Below are 15,472 nucleotides of genomic sequence, written 5' to 3'. Positions count from 1 at the left end.
TGTTTCTTTTTCTCTGTGACTTATTTCAGTTAGAATCATCATACCTGAATCCACTCATTATGCTGCTATGGGCATGATGACATAGATTTCATTGCTGAGTGATATTGCATTGTACGTAAGTACCACAACTTCTTTATCCATTTTTCACTTTCTGCGATATTGAACTTGTCCCGTAAAAGAGTTTCTTGTAAACAGAGCCGTCCCAAACTTTGGGGTGGCTGTGTCTTTTTGATTTTAATTTCCCTAACCTATAGGACTATAAGTGGAAGTGCCCTAGGCTCTGTTGCTTTGTTTTAAATGTTCCAGGAAACAGCCTACACTTCTCCTGAGTGGCTGTTGGCAATTTACATCCCGCCCATCAGCATAACAAGGCTCCCAGTTCTCCATGGCCTGTCCTGCCTTTCTGGATTTTACACTTTTTTCAGATGGCCCTTTTGACTGGGGGGAAGTGAGACTTCATTGTAGTGCAGATTTCCTTTGCAAGCTTGCTTGGTTGGCCAAAAAGGGCGTATGTGTTTTGTCCTGAATATATTCAGGAAACAACGCATATGTCCTTTTTGGCCAAGTGCATCATTGTGGACGTTCTGCCTCTTTTCCTATGCTGTAAATGCAATTCCAGTCTACCTCCTGAAATCGGTTTCCTGCAATTCTGCCCCGCTTTCAAGTCCTCTTGGCAGCCTTACTTCAGTATATTTTTGGACGATAGCTGTCATTTATAACTCTGCAGGTTTGTGAATTACAGTGCCCCTGAGCTCCTTTCTTCAACTCGCTTTCTTGTGAGCTGGCCGCAACACCGCAGGATTGCTTCAGGCCCTAATCTGGTCCCGGCACGGTATGCTGAGACTTTGCTTAATTGCTATTCCTGGTGGGAAATGAGAGTTAAATTTGCCCGTCCAGACACCTCCAGCTAGTCTCTCATTGGATCTCCCTATTCCTGTTCATCTTCCGCAGAAATTGCAAACTGGGGCAAACAGGAGTTTAAAGGCACTGACTCTCCAAGTCGGGAGAGTGTTAGTAAAGCGTCTGGAATGTTGCACCCGAGTACCAGGGGATGAAAACTGAGACATATTTGAACACGTGTCCCGATCACATGGTTAATCATACCCTGGTTTCCACATGCATGTTTTAGCTGAAGGAAGAATCCCTTAAACCTGGAGAGTTGAGACCCGTGGAATGGGTACGATGCAATATGACTTCAAAGGGTCTTTATTTGCTCACCGAACCTCTCCAATCCTATCACAGCTACGTTTATGCCCCTGTACACACGCTTGATTCTCTTTCGGATACATAGCAATCCATAGGTTTTAAGATACTTACTAGTTAGGGACATTATTAGGCGTTTAATATGGGGTTTTGAGTCCATTTCGTTGAGCAAGGAGTAGCCCTTGTCTATTACATATTTGGCTTAAGGAACTTTATCTGTGCTCATTTCAATCTCTGGTTTTATGCAGCACCCCAACTCACCTTTCCCCTTAAGCAAGCATAAGTTGGTTTTCTAAATTTGAGACCCTGTTTTGTTTTGTAATCCAGTTCCTGTGTAGCCAAGTTTATATTCCGTGTATTAGTGATATCTTATGATGTTTCTTTTTCTGTGTGACTTATTTCAGTTAGAATCATCATACCAGAACCCAGTCATTTTCTGCTACAGGCCTGATGACATAGATTTCATTGCTGTGTGATATTGCATTGTATGTAAGTACCACAACTTCTTTATCCATTTTTCACTTTCTGTGATATTGAACTTGTACCATAAACGAGGTTCTTGTAAACAGAGCCGTCCCAAACTTTGGGGTGGCTGTGTCTTTTTGATTTTAATTTCCCTAAGCTATAGGACCATAAGTGGAAGTGCCCTAGGCTCTCTTGCTTTGTTTTTTAGATGTTTCAGGAAACACCATACACTTCTCCCTAGTGGCTGTTGGCAATTTACATCCCGCCCATCAGCATAGCAAGGCTCCCAGTTCTCCATTGCCTTTCCTGCCTTTCTGGATTTTACACTTTTTTCAGATGGTCCTTTTGACCAGGGGGGAAGTGAGACTTCAATGTAGTGCAGATTTCATTTGCAAGCTTGCTGGATTGGCAAAAAAGTGCGTATGCGTTTTTTCCTGAATATATTCAGGAAAAAACGCATACACCCTTTTTGGCCAAGTGCATCATTGTCGACGTTCTGCCTCTTTTCCTATGCTTTAAATGCAATTCCAGTCTACCTTCTGAAATCGGTTTCCTGCAATTCTGCCCCGATTTCAAGTCCTCTTGGCAGCGTTACTTCAGTATATTTTTGGACGATAGCTGTCATTTATAACTCTGCAGGTTTGTGAATTACAGTGCCACTGAGCTCCTTTCTTCAACTCGCTTTCTTGTGAGCTGGCCGCAACACCGCAGGATTGCTTCAGGCCCTAATCTGGTTCCGGCACGGCATGCTGAGCCTTTGGTTAATTCCTCTTCTTGGTGGGAAATGAGAGTTAAATTTGCCCATCCAGACACCTCCAAGTAGTCTCTCATTGGTTCTCCCTATTCTTGTTCATCTTCCGCAGAAATTGCAAACTGGGCCAAACAGGAGTTTAAAGGCACTATCTCTCCAAGTCGGGTGAGTGTTAGTAAAACATCTGCAATTTTGCACCCGAGTACCAGGGGAGGAGAACTGAGACATATTGGAACACGTCTCCCGATCACATGATTGATCATACTCTGGGTTCCACATGCATGCTTTAGCTGAAGGAAGAATCCCTTAAACCTGGAGAGTTGAGACCCGTGGAATTGGTACCATACAATATGACTTCAAAGGGTCTTCATTTGCTCACCGAACCTCTCCAATCCTATCACTGCTGCGTTTATGCCCCTGCACTCACGCTTGATTCTCTTTCGGAGACTTAGCAATCCATAGGTTTTAAGAAACTTACTAGTCAGCTACATTCTTAGGCGTTTAATATGGGGTGTTGAGTCCATTTCGTTGAGCAAGGAGTAGCTCTTGTCTATTCCATGTTTGGCTTAAGGAAATTTATCTGTGCTCATTTCAATCTCTGGTTTTATGCAGCACCCCAACTCACCTTTCCCCTTAAGCAAGCATAAGTTGGTTTTCTAAATTTGAGACCCTGTTCTGTTTTGTAATCCAGTTCGTGTGTAGCCAAGTTTACATTCCATGTATTAGTGATATCTTATGAGGTTTCTTTTTCTGTGTGACTTATTTCAGTTAGAATCATCATACCTGAATCCACTCATTATGCTGCTACGGGCCTGATACCATAGATTTCATTGCTTAGTGATATTGCATTGTACGTAAGTATCACAACTGCTTTATCCATTTTTCACTTTCTGTGATATTGAACTTGTACCATAAACGAGGTTCTTGTAAACAGAGCCATCCCAAACTTTGGGGTGGCTGTGTCATTTTGATTTTAATTTCCCTAAGCTATAGGACCATAACTGGAAGTGCCCTAGGCTCTGTTGCTTTGTTTTTTAGATGTTTCAGGAAACACCATACACTTTTCCCGAGTGGCTGTTGGCAATTTACATCCCGCCCATCAGCATAACAAGGCTCCCAGTTCTCCATGGCCTGTCCTGCCTTTCTGGATTTTACACTTTTTTCAGATGGCCCTTTTGACGGGGTGGAAGTGAGACTTCATTGTAGTGCAGATTTCCTTTGCAAGCTTGCTTGGTTGGCCAAAAAGTGCGTATGCTTTTTTTCCTGAATATATTCAGGAAAAAACGCATACGCCCTTTTTGGCCAAGTGCATCATTGTCGACGTTCTGCCTCTTTTCCTATGCTTTAAATGCAATTCCAGTCTACCTCCTGAAATCGGTTTCCTGCAATTCTGACACACTTTCAAGTCCTCTTGGCAGCCTTACTTCAGTATATTTTTGGACGATAGCTGTCATTTATAACTCTGCAGGTTTGTGAATTACAGTGCCAATGAGCTCCTTTCTTCAACTCGCTTTCTTGTGAGCTGGCCGCAACACCGCACGATTGCTTCAGGCCCTAATCTGGTTCCGGCACGGCACGCTGAGCCTTTGCTTAATTGCTATTCCTGGTGGGAAATGAGAGTTAAATTTGCCCGTCCAGACACCTCCAGCTAGTCTCTCATTGGTCCTCCCTATCCCTGTTCATCTTCCGCAGAAATTGCAAACTGGGCCAAGCAGGAGTTTAAAGGCACTGACTCTCCAAGTCGGGAGAGTGTTAGTAAAGCGTCTGGAATGTTGCACCTGAGTACCAGCGGACGAAAACTGAGACACATTTGAACACGTCTCCCAATCACACGGTTGATCATACTCTGGGTTCCACATGCATGTTTCAGCTGAAGGAAGAATCCCTTAAACCTGGAGAGTTGAGACCCTTGGAATGGGTACCATGCAATATGACTTCAAAGGGTCTTCATTTGCTCACCGAACCTCTCCAATCCTATCACTGCTGCGTTTATGCCCCTGTACACACGCTTGATTCACTTTTGGAGACATAGCAATCCATAGGTTTTAAGATACTTACTAGTCAGGTACATTCTTAGGCGTTTAATATGGGGTGTTGAGTCCATTTCGTTGAGCAAGGAGTAGCTCTTGTCTATTCCATATTTGGCTTAAGGAACTTTATCTGTGCTCATTTCAATCTCTGGTTTTATGTAGCACTCCAACTCACCTTTCCCCTTAAGCAAGCATAAGTTGGTTTTCTAAATTTGAGACCCTCTTCTGTTTTGTAATCCAGTTCCTGTGTAGCCAAGTTTACATTCCGTGTATTAGTGATATCTTATGATGTTTCTTTTTCTGTGTGACTTATTTCAGTGAGAATCATCATTCCTGAATCCAGTCTATGCTGCTACGGGCCTGATGACATAGATTTCATTGCTGAGTGATATTGCATTGTACGTAACTACCACAACTTCTTTATCCATTTTTCACTTTCTGCGATATTGAACTTCTACCGTAAATGAGGTTCTTGTAAACAGAGAGGTCCCAAACTTTGGGGTGGCTGTGTCTTTTTGATTTTAATTTCCCTAAGCTATAGGACTATAAGTGGAAGTGCCCTAGGCTCTGTTGCTTTGTTTTTTAGATGTTTCAGGAAACACCATACACTTCTCCTGAGTGGCTGTTGGCAATATTCATCCCGTCCATCAGCATAACAAGGCTCCCAGTTCTCCATGGCCTGTCCTGCCTTTCTGGATTTTACACTTTTTTTACATGGCCCTTTTGACCGGGGGGAGGTGAGACTTCATTGTAGTGCAGATTTCCTTTGCAAGCTTGCTTGGTTGGCCAAAAACGGCGTATGCGTTTTTTCCTGAATATATGCAGGAAAAAACTCATACGCTCTTTTAGGCCAAGTGCATCATTGTCGACGTTCTGCCTCTTTTCCTATGCTTTAAATGCAATTCCAGTCTACCTCCTGAAATTGGATTCCTGCAATTCTGCCCCGCTTTCAAGTCCTCTTGGCAGCCTTACTTCAGTATATTTTTGGACGAAAGCTATCATTCATAACTCTGCAGGTTTGTGATAACAGTGCCCCTGAGCTCCTTTCTTCAACTCGCTTTCTTGTGAGCTGGCCGCAACACCGCAGGATTGCTTCAGGCCCTAATCTGGTTCTGGCACGGCATGCTGAGCCTTTGCTTAATTCCTCTTCCTGGTGGGAAATGAGAGTTAAATATGCCCGTCCAGACACCTCCATCTAGTCTCTCATTGGTTCTCCCTATTCCTGTTCATCTTCCGCGGAATTTGCAAACTGGGCCAACAGGAGGTTAAAGGCACTGACTCTCCAAGTCGGGAGAGTGTTAGTAAAGCATCTGGAATGTTGCACCCGAGTACCAGGGGATGAGAACTGAGACATATTTGAACACGTCACCCGATCACATGGTTGATCATACTCTGGGTTCCACATGCATGTTTTAGCTGAAGGAAGAATCCCTTAAACCTGGAGAGTTGAGACCCGTGGAATGGGTACCATGCAATATGACTTCAAAGGGTCTTCATTTGCTCACCGAACCTCTCCAATCCTATCACTGCTGCGTTTATGTCCCTGTACTCACGCTTGATTCTCTTTCAGAGACATAGCAATCCATAGGTTTTAAGATACTTACTAGTCAGGTACATTATTAGGAATTTAATATGGTGTTTTGTGTACATTACGTTGAGCAAGGAGTAGCTCTTGTCTATTCCATATTTGGCTTAAGGAACTTTATCTGTGCTCATTTCAATCTCTGGTTTTATGCAGCACCCCAACTCACCTGTCCCCTTAAGCAAGCATAAATTCCTTTTCTACATTTGAGACCCTGTTCTGTTTTGTAATCCAGTTCCTGTGTAGCCAAGTTTACATTCCATGTGTTAGTGATATCTTATGATGTTTCTTTTTCTGTGTGACTTATTTCAGTTAGAATCATCATACCTGAATCCACTCTATGCTGCTACTGGCCTGATGAAATAGATTTCATTGCTGAGTGATATTGCATTGTACGTAAGTACCACAACTTCTTTATCCATTTTTCACTTTCTGCGATATTGAACTTGTACCGTAAACGAGGTTCTTGTAAACAGAGCCGTCCCATACTTTGGGGTGGCTGTGTCTTTTTGATTTTAATTTCCCTAAGCTATAGGACTATAAGTGGAAGTGCCCTAGGCTCTGTTGCTTTGTTTTTTAGATGTTTCAGGAAACACCATACACTTCTCCCTAGTGGCTGTTGGCAATTTACATCCCGCCCATCAGCATAACAAGGCTCCCAGTTCTCCATGGCCTGTCCTGCCTTTCTGGATTTTACACTTTTTTCAGATGGCCCTTTTGACCGGGGGGAAGTGAGACTTCATTGTAGTGCAGATTTCCTTTGCAAGCTTGCTTGGTTGGCCAAAAAGTGCGTATACGTTTTTTCCTGAATATATTCAGGAAAAAATGCATACGCCCTTTTAGGCCAAGTGCATCATTTTGGACGTTCTGCCTCTTTTCCTATGCTTTAAATGGAATTCCAGTCTACCTCCTGAAATCAGTTTCCTGCAATTCTGCCCAGCTTTCAAGTCCTCTTGGCAGCCTTACTTCAGTATATTTTTGGACGATAGCTGTCATTTATAACTCTGCAGGTTTGTGAATTACAGTGCCCCTGAACTACTTTCTTCAACTCGCTTTCTTGTGAGCTTGCCGCAACACCGCAGGATTGCTTCAGGCCCTAATCTGGTTCCGGCACGGCACGTTGAGCCTTTGCTTAATTGCTATTCCTGGTGGGAAATGAGAGTTAAATTTGCCCGTCCAGACACCTCCAGCTAGTCTCTCATTGGTCCTCCCTATCCCTGTTCATCTTCCGCAGAAATTGCAAACTGGGCCAAACAGGAGGTTAAAGGCACTGACTCTCCAATTCGGCAGAGTCTTAGTAAAGCGTGTGGAATGTTGCACCCGAGTACCAGGGGACAAGAATTGAGACATATTTGAACCCGTCTCCTGATCACATGGTTGATCATACTCTGGGTTCCACATGCATGTTTTAGCTGAAGGAAGAATCCCTTAAACCTGGAGAGTTGAGACCCGTGGAATGGGTACCATGCAATATGACTTCAAAGGGTCTTCATTTGCTCACCGAACCTCTCCAATCCTATCACTGCTGCGTTTATGCCCCTGTAGACATGCTTGATTCTCTTTCGGAGACATAGCAATCCATAGGTTTTAAGATACTTACTAGTCAGGTACATTATTAGGCGTTTAATATGGGGTTTTGAGTCCATTTCGTTGAGCAAGGAGTAGCTCTTGTCTATTCCATATTTGGCTTAAGGAACTTTATCTGTGCTCATTTCAATCTCTGGTTTTATGCAGCACCCCAACTCACCTTTCCCCTTAAGCAATCATAAGTTGGTTTTGTAAATTTGAGACACTGTTCTCTTTTGTAATCCAGTTCCTGTGTAGCCAAGTTTACATTCCATGTATTAGTGATATCTTATGATGTTTCTTTTTCTGTGTGACTTATTTCAGTTAGAATCATCATACCTGAATCCACTCATTATGCTGCTATGGGCCAGATGACATAGATTTCATTGCTGAGTGATATTGCATTGTACGTGAGTACCACAACTTCTTTATCCATTTTTCACTTTCTGCGATATTGAACTTGTCCCGTAAAAGAGTTTCTTGTAAACAGAGCCATCCCAAACTTTGGGGTGGCTCTGTCTTTTTGATTTTAATTTCCCTAAGCTATAGGACCATAAGTGGAAGTGCCCTAGGCTCTGTTGCTTTGTTTTTTAGATGTTTCAGGAAACACCATACACTTCTCCTGAGTGTCTGTTGGCAATTTACATCCCGCCCATCAGCATAACAAGGCTCCCAGTTCTCCATGGTCTGTCCTGCCTTTCTGGATTTTACACTTTTTTCACATGACCCTTGTGACCGGGAGGAAGTGAGACTTCATTGTAGTGCAGATTTCCTTTGCAAGCTTGCTTGGTTGGCCAAAAAGGGCGTATGCGTTTTTTCCTGAATATATTCAGGAAAAAACGCATATGCCCTTTTTGGCCAAGTGCATCATTGTCGACGTTCTGCCTCTTTTCCTATGCTTTAAATGCAATTCCAGTCTACCTCCTGAAATCGGTTTCCTGCAATTCTGCCCCGCTTTCAAGTCCTCGTGGCAGCCTTACTTCAGTATATTTTTGGACGATAGCTGTCATTTATAACTCTGCAGGTTTGTGAATTACAGTGCCCCTGAACTCCTTTCTTCAACTCGCTTTCTTGTGAGCTGGCCGCAACACCGCAGGATTGCTTCAGGCCCTAATCTGGTTCCGGCACGGCACGCTGAGCCTTTGTTTAATTGCTTTTCCTGGTGGGAAATGAGAGTTAAATTTGCCCGTCCAGACACCTCCAGCTAGTCTCTCATTGGTCCTCCCTATCCCTGTTCATCTTCCGCAGAAACTGCAAACTGGGCCAAGCAGGAGGTTAAAGGCACTGACTCTCCAAGTCGGGAGAGTGTTAGTAAAGCGTCTGGAATGTTGCACCTGAGTACCAGCGGTCGAAAACTGAGACATATTTGAACACGTCTCCCAATCACACGGTTGATCATACTCTGGGTTCCACATGCATGTTTCATCTGAAGGAAGAATCCCTTAAAGTTGGAGAGTTGAGACCCGTGGAATGGGTACCATGCAATATGACTTCAAAGGGTATTCATTTGCTCACCGAACCTCTCCAATCCTATCACTGCTGCGTTTATGCCCCTTTACACATGCTTGATTCTCTTTTGGAGACATAGCAATCCATAGGTTTTAAGATACTTACTAGTCAGGTACATTCTTAGGCGTTTAATATGGGATGTTGAGTCCATTTCGTTGAGCAAGGAGTAGCTCTTGTCTATTCCATATTTGGCTTAAGGAAATTTATCTGTGCTCATTTCAATCTCTGGTTTTATGTAGCACCCCAACTCACCTTTCCCCTTAAGCAAGCATAAGTTGGTTTTCTAAATTTGAGACCCTCTTCTGTTTTGTAATCCAGTTCCTGTGTAGCCAAGTTTAAATTCCGTGTATTAGTGATATCTTATGATGTTTCTTTTTCTGTGTGACTTATTTCAGTGAGAATCATCATACCTGAATCCAGTCTATGCTGCTACGGGCCTGATGACATAGATTTAATTGCTGAGTGATATTGCATTGTACGTAACTACCACAACTTCTTTATCCATTTTTCACTTTCTGCGATATTGAACTTCTACTGTAAATGAGGTTCTTGTAAACAGAGAGGTCCCAAACTTTGGGGTGGCTGTGTCTTTTTGATTTTAATTTCCCTAAGCTATAGGACTATAAGTGGAAGTGCCCTAGGCTCTGTTGCTTTGTTTTTTAGGTGTTTCAGGAAACACCATACACTTCTCCTGAGTGGCTGTTGGCAATTTTCATCCCGCCCATCAGCATAACACGGCTCCCAGTTCTCCATGGCCTGTCCTGCCTTTCTGGATTTTACACTTTTTTCACATGGCCCTTTTGACCGGGGGGAAGTGAGACTTCATTGTAGTGCAGATTTCCTTTGCAAGCTTGCTTGGTTGGCCAAAAAGGGCGTATGCGTTTTTTCCTGAATATATTCAGGAAAAAACGCATACGCCCTTTTAGGCCAAGTGCATCATTGTCGACGTTCTGCCTCTTTTCCTATGCTTTAAATGCAATTCCAGTCTACCTCCTGAAATCGGTTTACTGCATTTCTGGCCCGCTTTCAAGTCCTCTTGGCAGCCTTACTTCAGAATACTTTTGGACGATAGCTGTCATTTATAACTCTGCATGTTTGTGAATTACAGTGCCCCTGAGCTCCTTTCCTCAACTCGCTTTCTTGTGAGCTGGCCACAACACTGCAGGATTGCTTCAGGCCCTAATCTGGTTCCGGCACGGCACACTGAGCCTTTGGTTAATTCCTCTTCCTAGTGGGAAATGAGAGTTAAATTTGCCCGTCCAGACACCTCCAGCTAGTCTCTCACTGGTTCTCCCTATTCCTGTTCATCTTCCGCGGAAATTGCAAACTGGGCGAAACAGGAGGTTAAAGGCACTGACTCTCCAAATCTGGAGTGTGTTACTAAAGCGTGTGGAATGTTGCACCCGAGTACCAGGGGAGGAGAACTGAGAAATATTTGAACACGTCTTCCGATCACACGGTTGATCATACTCTGGGTTTCACATGCATGTTTTAGCTGAAGGAAGAATCCCTTAAACCTGGAGAGTTGAGACCCGTGGAATGGGTACCATGCAATATGACTTCAAAGGGTCTTCATTTGCTCACCGAACCTCTCCAATCCTATCACTGCTGCGTTTATGCCCCTGTACACACGCTTGTTTCTCTTTCGGAGACATAGCAATCCATAGGTTTTAAGATACTTACTAGTCAGGTACATTCTTAGGCGTTTAATATGGGGTGTTGATTCCATTACGTTGAGCAAGGAGTAGCTCTTATCTATTACATATTTGGCTTAAGGAACTTTATCTGTGCTCATTTCAATCTCTGGTTTTATGCAGCACCCCAACTCACCTTTCCCCTTAAGCAAGCATAAGTTGGGTTTCTAAATTTGAGACACTGTTCTCTTTTGTAATCCAGTTCCTGTGTAGCCAAGTTTACATTCCGTGTATTGGTGATATCTTAAGATGTTTCTTTTTCTGTGTGACTTATTTCAGTTAGAATCATCATACCTGAATCCACTCATTATGCTGTTACGGGCCTGATGACATAGATTTCATTGCTGAGTGATATTGAATTGTACGTAAGTACCACAACTTCTTTATCCAATTTTCGCTTTCTGCGATATTGAACTTGTACTGTAAAGGAGGTTCTTGTAAACACAGCCGTCCCAAACTTTGGGTTGGCTGTGTGTTTTTGATTTTAATTTCCCTAAGCTATAGGACCATAAGTGGAAGTGCCCTAGGCTCTGTTGCTTTGTTTTTTAGATGTTTCAGGAAACACCATACACTTCTCCAGAGTGGCTGTTGGTAATTTACATCCCGCCCATCAGCATAACAAGGCTCCCAGTTCTCCATGGCCTGTCCTGCCTTTCTGGATTTTACACTTTTTTCAGATGGCCCTTTTGACTGGGGGGGAAGTGAGACTTCATTGTAGTGCAGATTTCCTTTGCAAGCTTGCTTGGTTGGCCAAAAAGGGCGTATGCGTTTTTTCCTGAATATATTCAGGAAAAAACGCATACGCCCTTTTTGGCCAAGTGCATCATTGTCTACGTTCTGCCTCTTTTCCTATGCTTAAATGCAATTCCAGTCTACCTCCTGAAATCGGGTTCTTGCCATTCTGCCCCGCTTTCTAGTCCTCTTGGCATCCTTACTTCTGTATATTTTTGGAGGATAGCTGTCATTTATAACTCTGCAGGTTTGTGAATTACAGTGCCCCTGAGCTCCTTTCTTCAACTTGCTTTCTTGTGAGCTGGCCGCAACACCGCTGGATTGCTTCAGGCCCTAATCTGGTTCCAGCACGGCACACTGAGCGTTTGGTTAATTCCTCTTCCTGGTGGGAAATGAGAGTTAAATTTGCCCGTCCAGACACCTCCAGTTTGTCTCTCATCGGTTCTCCCTATCCCTGTTCATCTTCCGCAGAAATTGCAAACTGGGCCAAACAGGAGGTTAAAGGCACTGACTCTCCAATTCGGCAGAGTCTTAGTAAAGCGTGTGGAATGTTGCACCCGAGTTCCAGGGGACAAGAACTGAGACATATTTGAACCCGTCTCCTGATCACATGGTTGATCATACTCTGGGTTCCACATGCATGTTTTAGCTGAAGGAAGAATCCCTTAAACCTGGAGAGTTGAGACCCGTGGAATGGGTACCATGCAATATGACTTCAAAGGGTCTTCATTTGCTCACCGAACCTCTCCAATCCTATCACTGCTGCGTTTATGCCCCTGTAGACATGCTTGATTCTCTTTTGGAGACATAGCAATCCATAGGTTTTAAGATACTTACTAGTCAGGTACATTATTAGGCGTTTAATATGGGGTTTTGAGTCCATTTCGTTGAGCAAGGAGTAGCTCTTGTCTATTCCATATTTGGCTTAAGGAACTTTATCTGTGCTCATTTCAATCTCTGGTTTTATGCAGCACCCCAACTCACCTTTCCCCTTAAGCAAGCATAAGTTGGTTTTCTAAATTTGAGACCCTGTTCTCTTTTGTAATCCAGTTCCTGTGTAGCCAAGTTTACATTCCATGTATTAGTGATATCTTATGATGTTTCTTTTTCTGTGTGACTTATTTCAGTTAGAATCATCATACCTGAATCCACTCATTATGCTGCTATGGGCCAGATGACATAGATTTCATTGCTGAGTGATATTGCATTGTACGTGAGTACCACAACTTCTTTATCCATTTTTCACTTTCTGCGATATTGAACTTGTCCCGTAAAAGAGTTTCTTGTAAACAGAGCCATCCCAAACTTTGGGGTGGCTCTGTCTTTTTGATTTTAATTTCCCTAAGCTATAGGACCATAAGTGGAAGTGCCCTAGGCTCTGTTGCTTTGTTTTTTAGATGTTTCAGGAAACACCATACACTTCTCCCGAGTGGCTGTTGGCAATTTACATCCCGCCCATCAGCATAACAAGGCTCCCAGTTCTCCATGGCCTGTCCTGCCTTTCTGGATTTTACACTTTTTTCACATGACCCTTGTGACCGGGGGGAAGTGAGACTTCATTGTAGTGCAGATTTCCTTTGCAAGCTTGCTTGGTTGGCCAAAAAGGGCGTATGCGTTTTTTCCTGAATATATTCAGGAAAAAACGCATACGCCCTTTTTGGCCAAGTGCATCATTGTCGACGTTCTGCCTCTTTTCCTATGCTTTAAATGCAATTCCAGTCTACCTCCTGAAATCGGTTTCCTGCAATTCTGCCCCGCTTTCCAGTCCTCGTGGCAGCCTTACTTCAGTATATTTTTGGACGATAGCTGTCATTTATAACTCTGCAGGTTTGTGAATTACAGTGCCCCTGAACTCCTTTCTTCAACTCGCTTTCTTGTGAGCTGGCCGCAACACCGCAGGATTGCTTCAGGCCCTAATCTGGTTCCGGCACGGCACGCTGAGCCTTTGTTTAATTGCTTTTCCTGGTGGGAAATGAGAGTTAAATTTGCCCGTCCAGACACCTCCAGCTAGTCTCTCATTGGTCCTCCCTATCCCTGTTCATCTTCCGCAGAAACTGCAAACTGGGCCAAGCAGGAGGTTAAAGGCACTGACTCTCCAAGTCGGGAGAGTGTTAGTAAAGCGTCTGGAATGTTGCACCTGAGTACCAGCGGTCGAAAACTGAGACATATTTGAACACGTCTCCCAATCACACGGTTGATCATACTCTGGGTTCCACATGCATGTTTCAGCTGAAGGAAGAATCCCTTAAAGTTGGAGAGTTGAGACCCGTGGAATGGGTACCATGCAATATGACTTCAAAGGGTATTCATTTGCTCACCGAACCTCTCCAATCCTATCACTGCTGCGTTTATGCCCCTTTACACATGCTTGATTCTCTTTTGGAGACATAGCAATCCATAGGTTTTAAGATACTTACTAGTCAGGTACATTCTTAGGCGTTTAATATGGGATGTTGAGTCCATTTCGTTGAGCAAGGAGTAGCTCTTGTCTATTCCATATTTGGCTTAAGGAACTTTATCTGTGCTCATTTCAATCTCTGGTTTTATGCAGCACCCCAACTCACCTTTCCCCTTAAGCAAGCATAAGTTGGTTTTCTAAATTTGAGACCCTGTTCTGTTTTGTAATTCAGTTCCTGTGTAGCCAAGTTTACATTCCGTGTATTGGTGATATCTTAAGATGTTTCTTTTTCTGTGTTACATATTGTAGTTAGAATCATCATACCTGAATCCACTCATTATGCTGCTACGGGCCTGATGACATAGATTTCATTGCTGAGTGATATTGCATTGTACATAAGTACCACAACTTCTTTATCCATTTTTCACTTTCTGCGATATTAAACTTGCCCCGTAAACGAGTTTCTTGTAAACAGAGCCATCCCAAACTTTGGGGTGGCTGTGTGTTTTTGATTTTAATTTCCCTAAGCTATAGGAACATAAGTGTAAGTGCTCTAGGCTCTGTTGCTTTGTTTTTTAGATGTTTCAGGAAACACCATACACTTCTCCCTAGTGGCTGTTGGCAATTTACATCCCGCCCATCAACATAAGAAGGCTCCCAGTTCTCCATTGCCTTTCCTGCCTTTCTGGATTTTACACTTTTTTCAGATGGTCCTTTTGACCAGAGGGGAAGTGAGACTTCAATGTAGTACAGATTTCCTTTGCAAGCTTGCTTGGTTGGCCAAAAAGTGCGTATGCGTTTTTTCCTGAATATATTCAGGAAACAACGCATATGCCCTTTTTGGCCAAGTGCATCATTGTCGACGTTCTGCCTCTTTTCCTATGCTTTAAATGCAATTCCAGTCTACCTCCTGAAATCGGTTTCCTGCAATTCTGCCCCGCTTTCAAGTCCTCTTCGCAGCGTTACTTCAGTATATTTTTGGACAATAGCTGTCATTTATAACTCTGCAGGTTTGTGAATTACAGTGCCACTGAGCTCCTATCTTCAACTCGCTTTCTTGTGAGCTGGCCGCAACACCGCAGGATTGCTTCGGGCACTAATCTGGTTCCGGCCCGGCATACTGAGCCTTTGGTTAATTCCTCTTCCTGGTGGGAAATGAGAGTTAAATTTGCCCGTCCAGACACCTCCAGCTAGTCTCTCATTGGTCCTCCCTATTCCTGTTCATCTTCCGCAGAAATTGCAAACTGGGCCAAACAGGAGATTAAAGGCACTGACTCTCCAATTCAGGAGAGTGTTAATAAAGCGTTTGGAATGTTGCACCCGAGTACCAGGGTACGAGCACTGAGACATATTTGAACACGTCTCCCGATCACACGGTTGATCATACTCTGGGTTCCACATGCATGTTTTAGCTGAAGGAAGAATCCCTTAAACCTGGAGAGTTGAGACCCGTGGAATGGGTACCATGCAATGTGACTTCAAAGGGTCTTCATTTGCTCACCGAACCTCTCCAATCCTATCACTGCTGCGTTTATGCCCCTG

Source organism: Orcinus orca, unplaced genomic scaffold, assembly GCF_937001465.1.
Source record: "Orcinus orca unplaced genomic scaffold, mOrcOrc1.1 scaffold_23, whole genome shotgun sequence".
NCBI lineage: Eukaryota > Metazoa > Chordata > Mammalia > Artiodactyla > Delphinidae > Orcinus > Orcinus orca.
Note: the sequence above shows the minus strand (reverse complement) of the source record.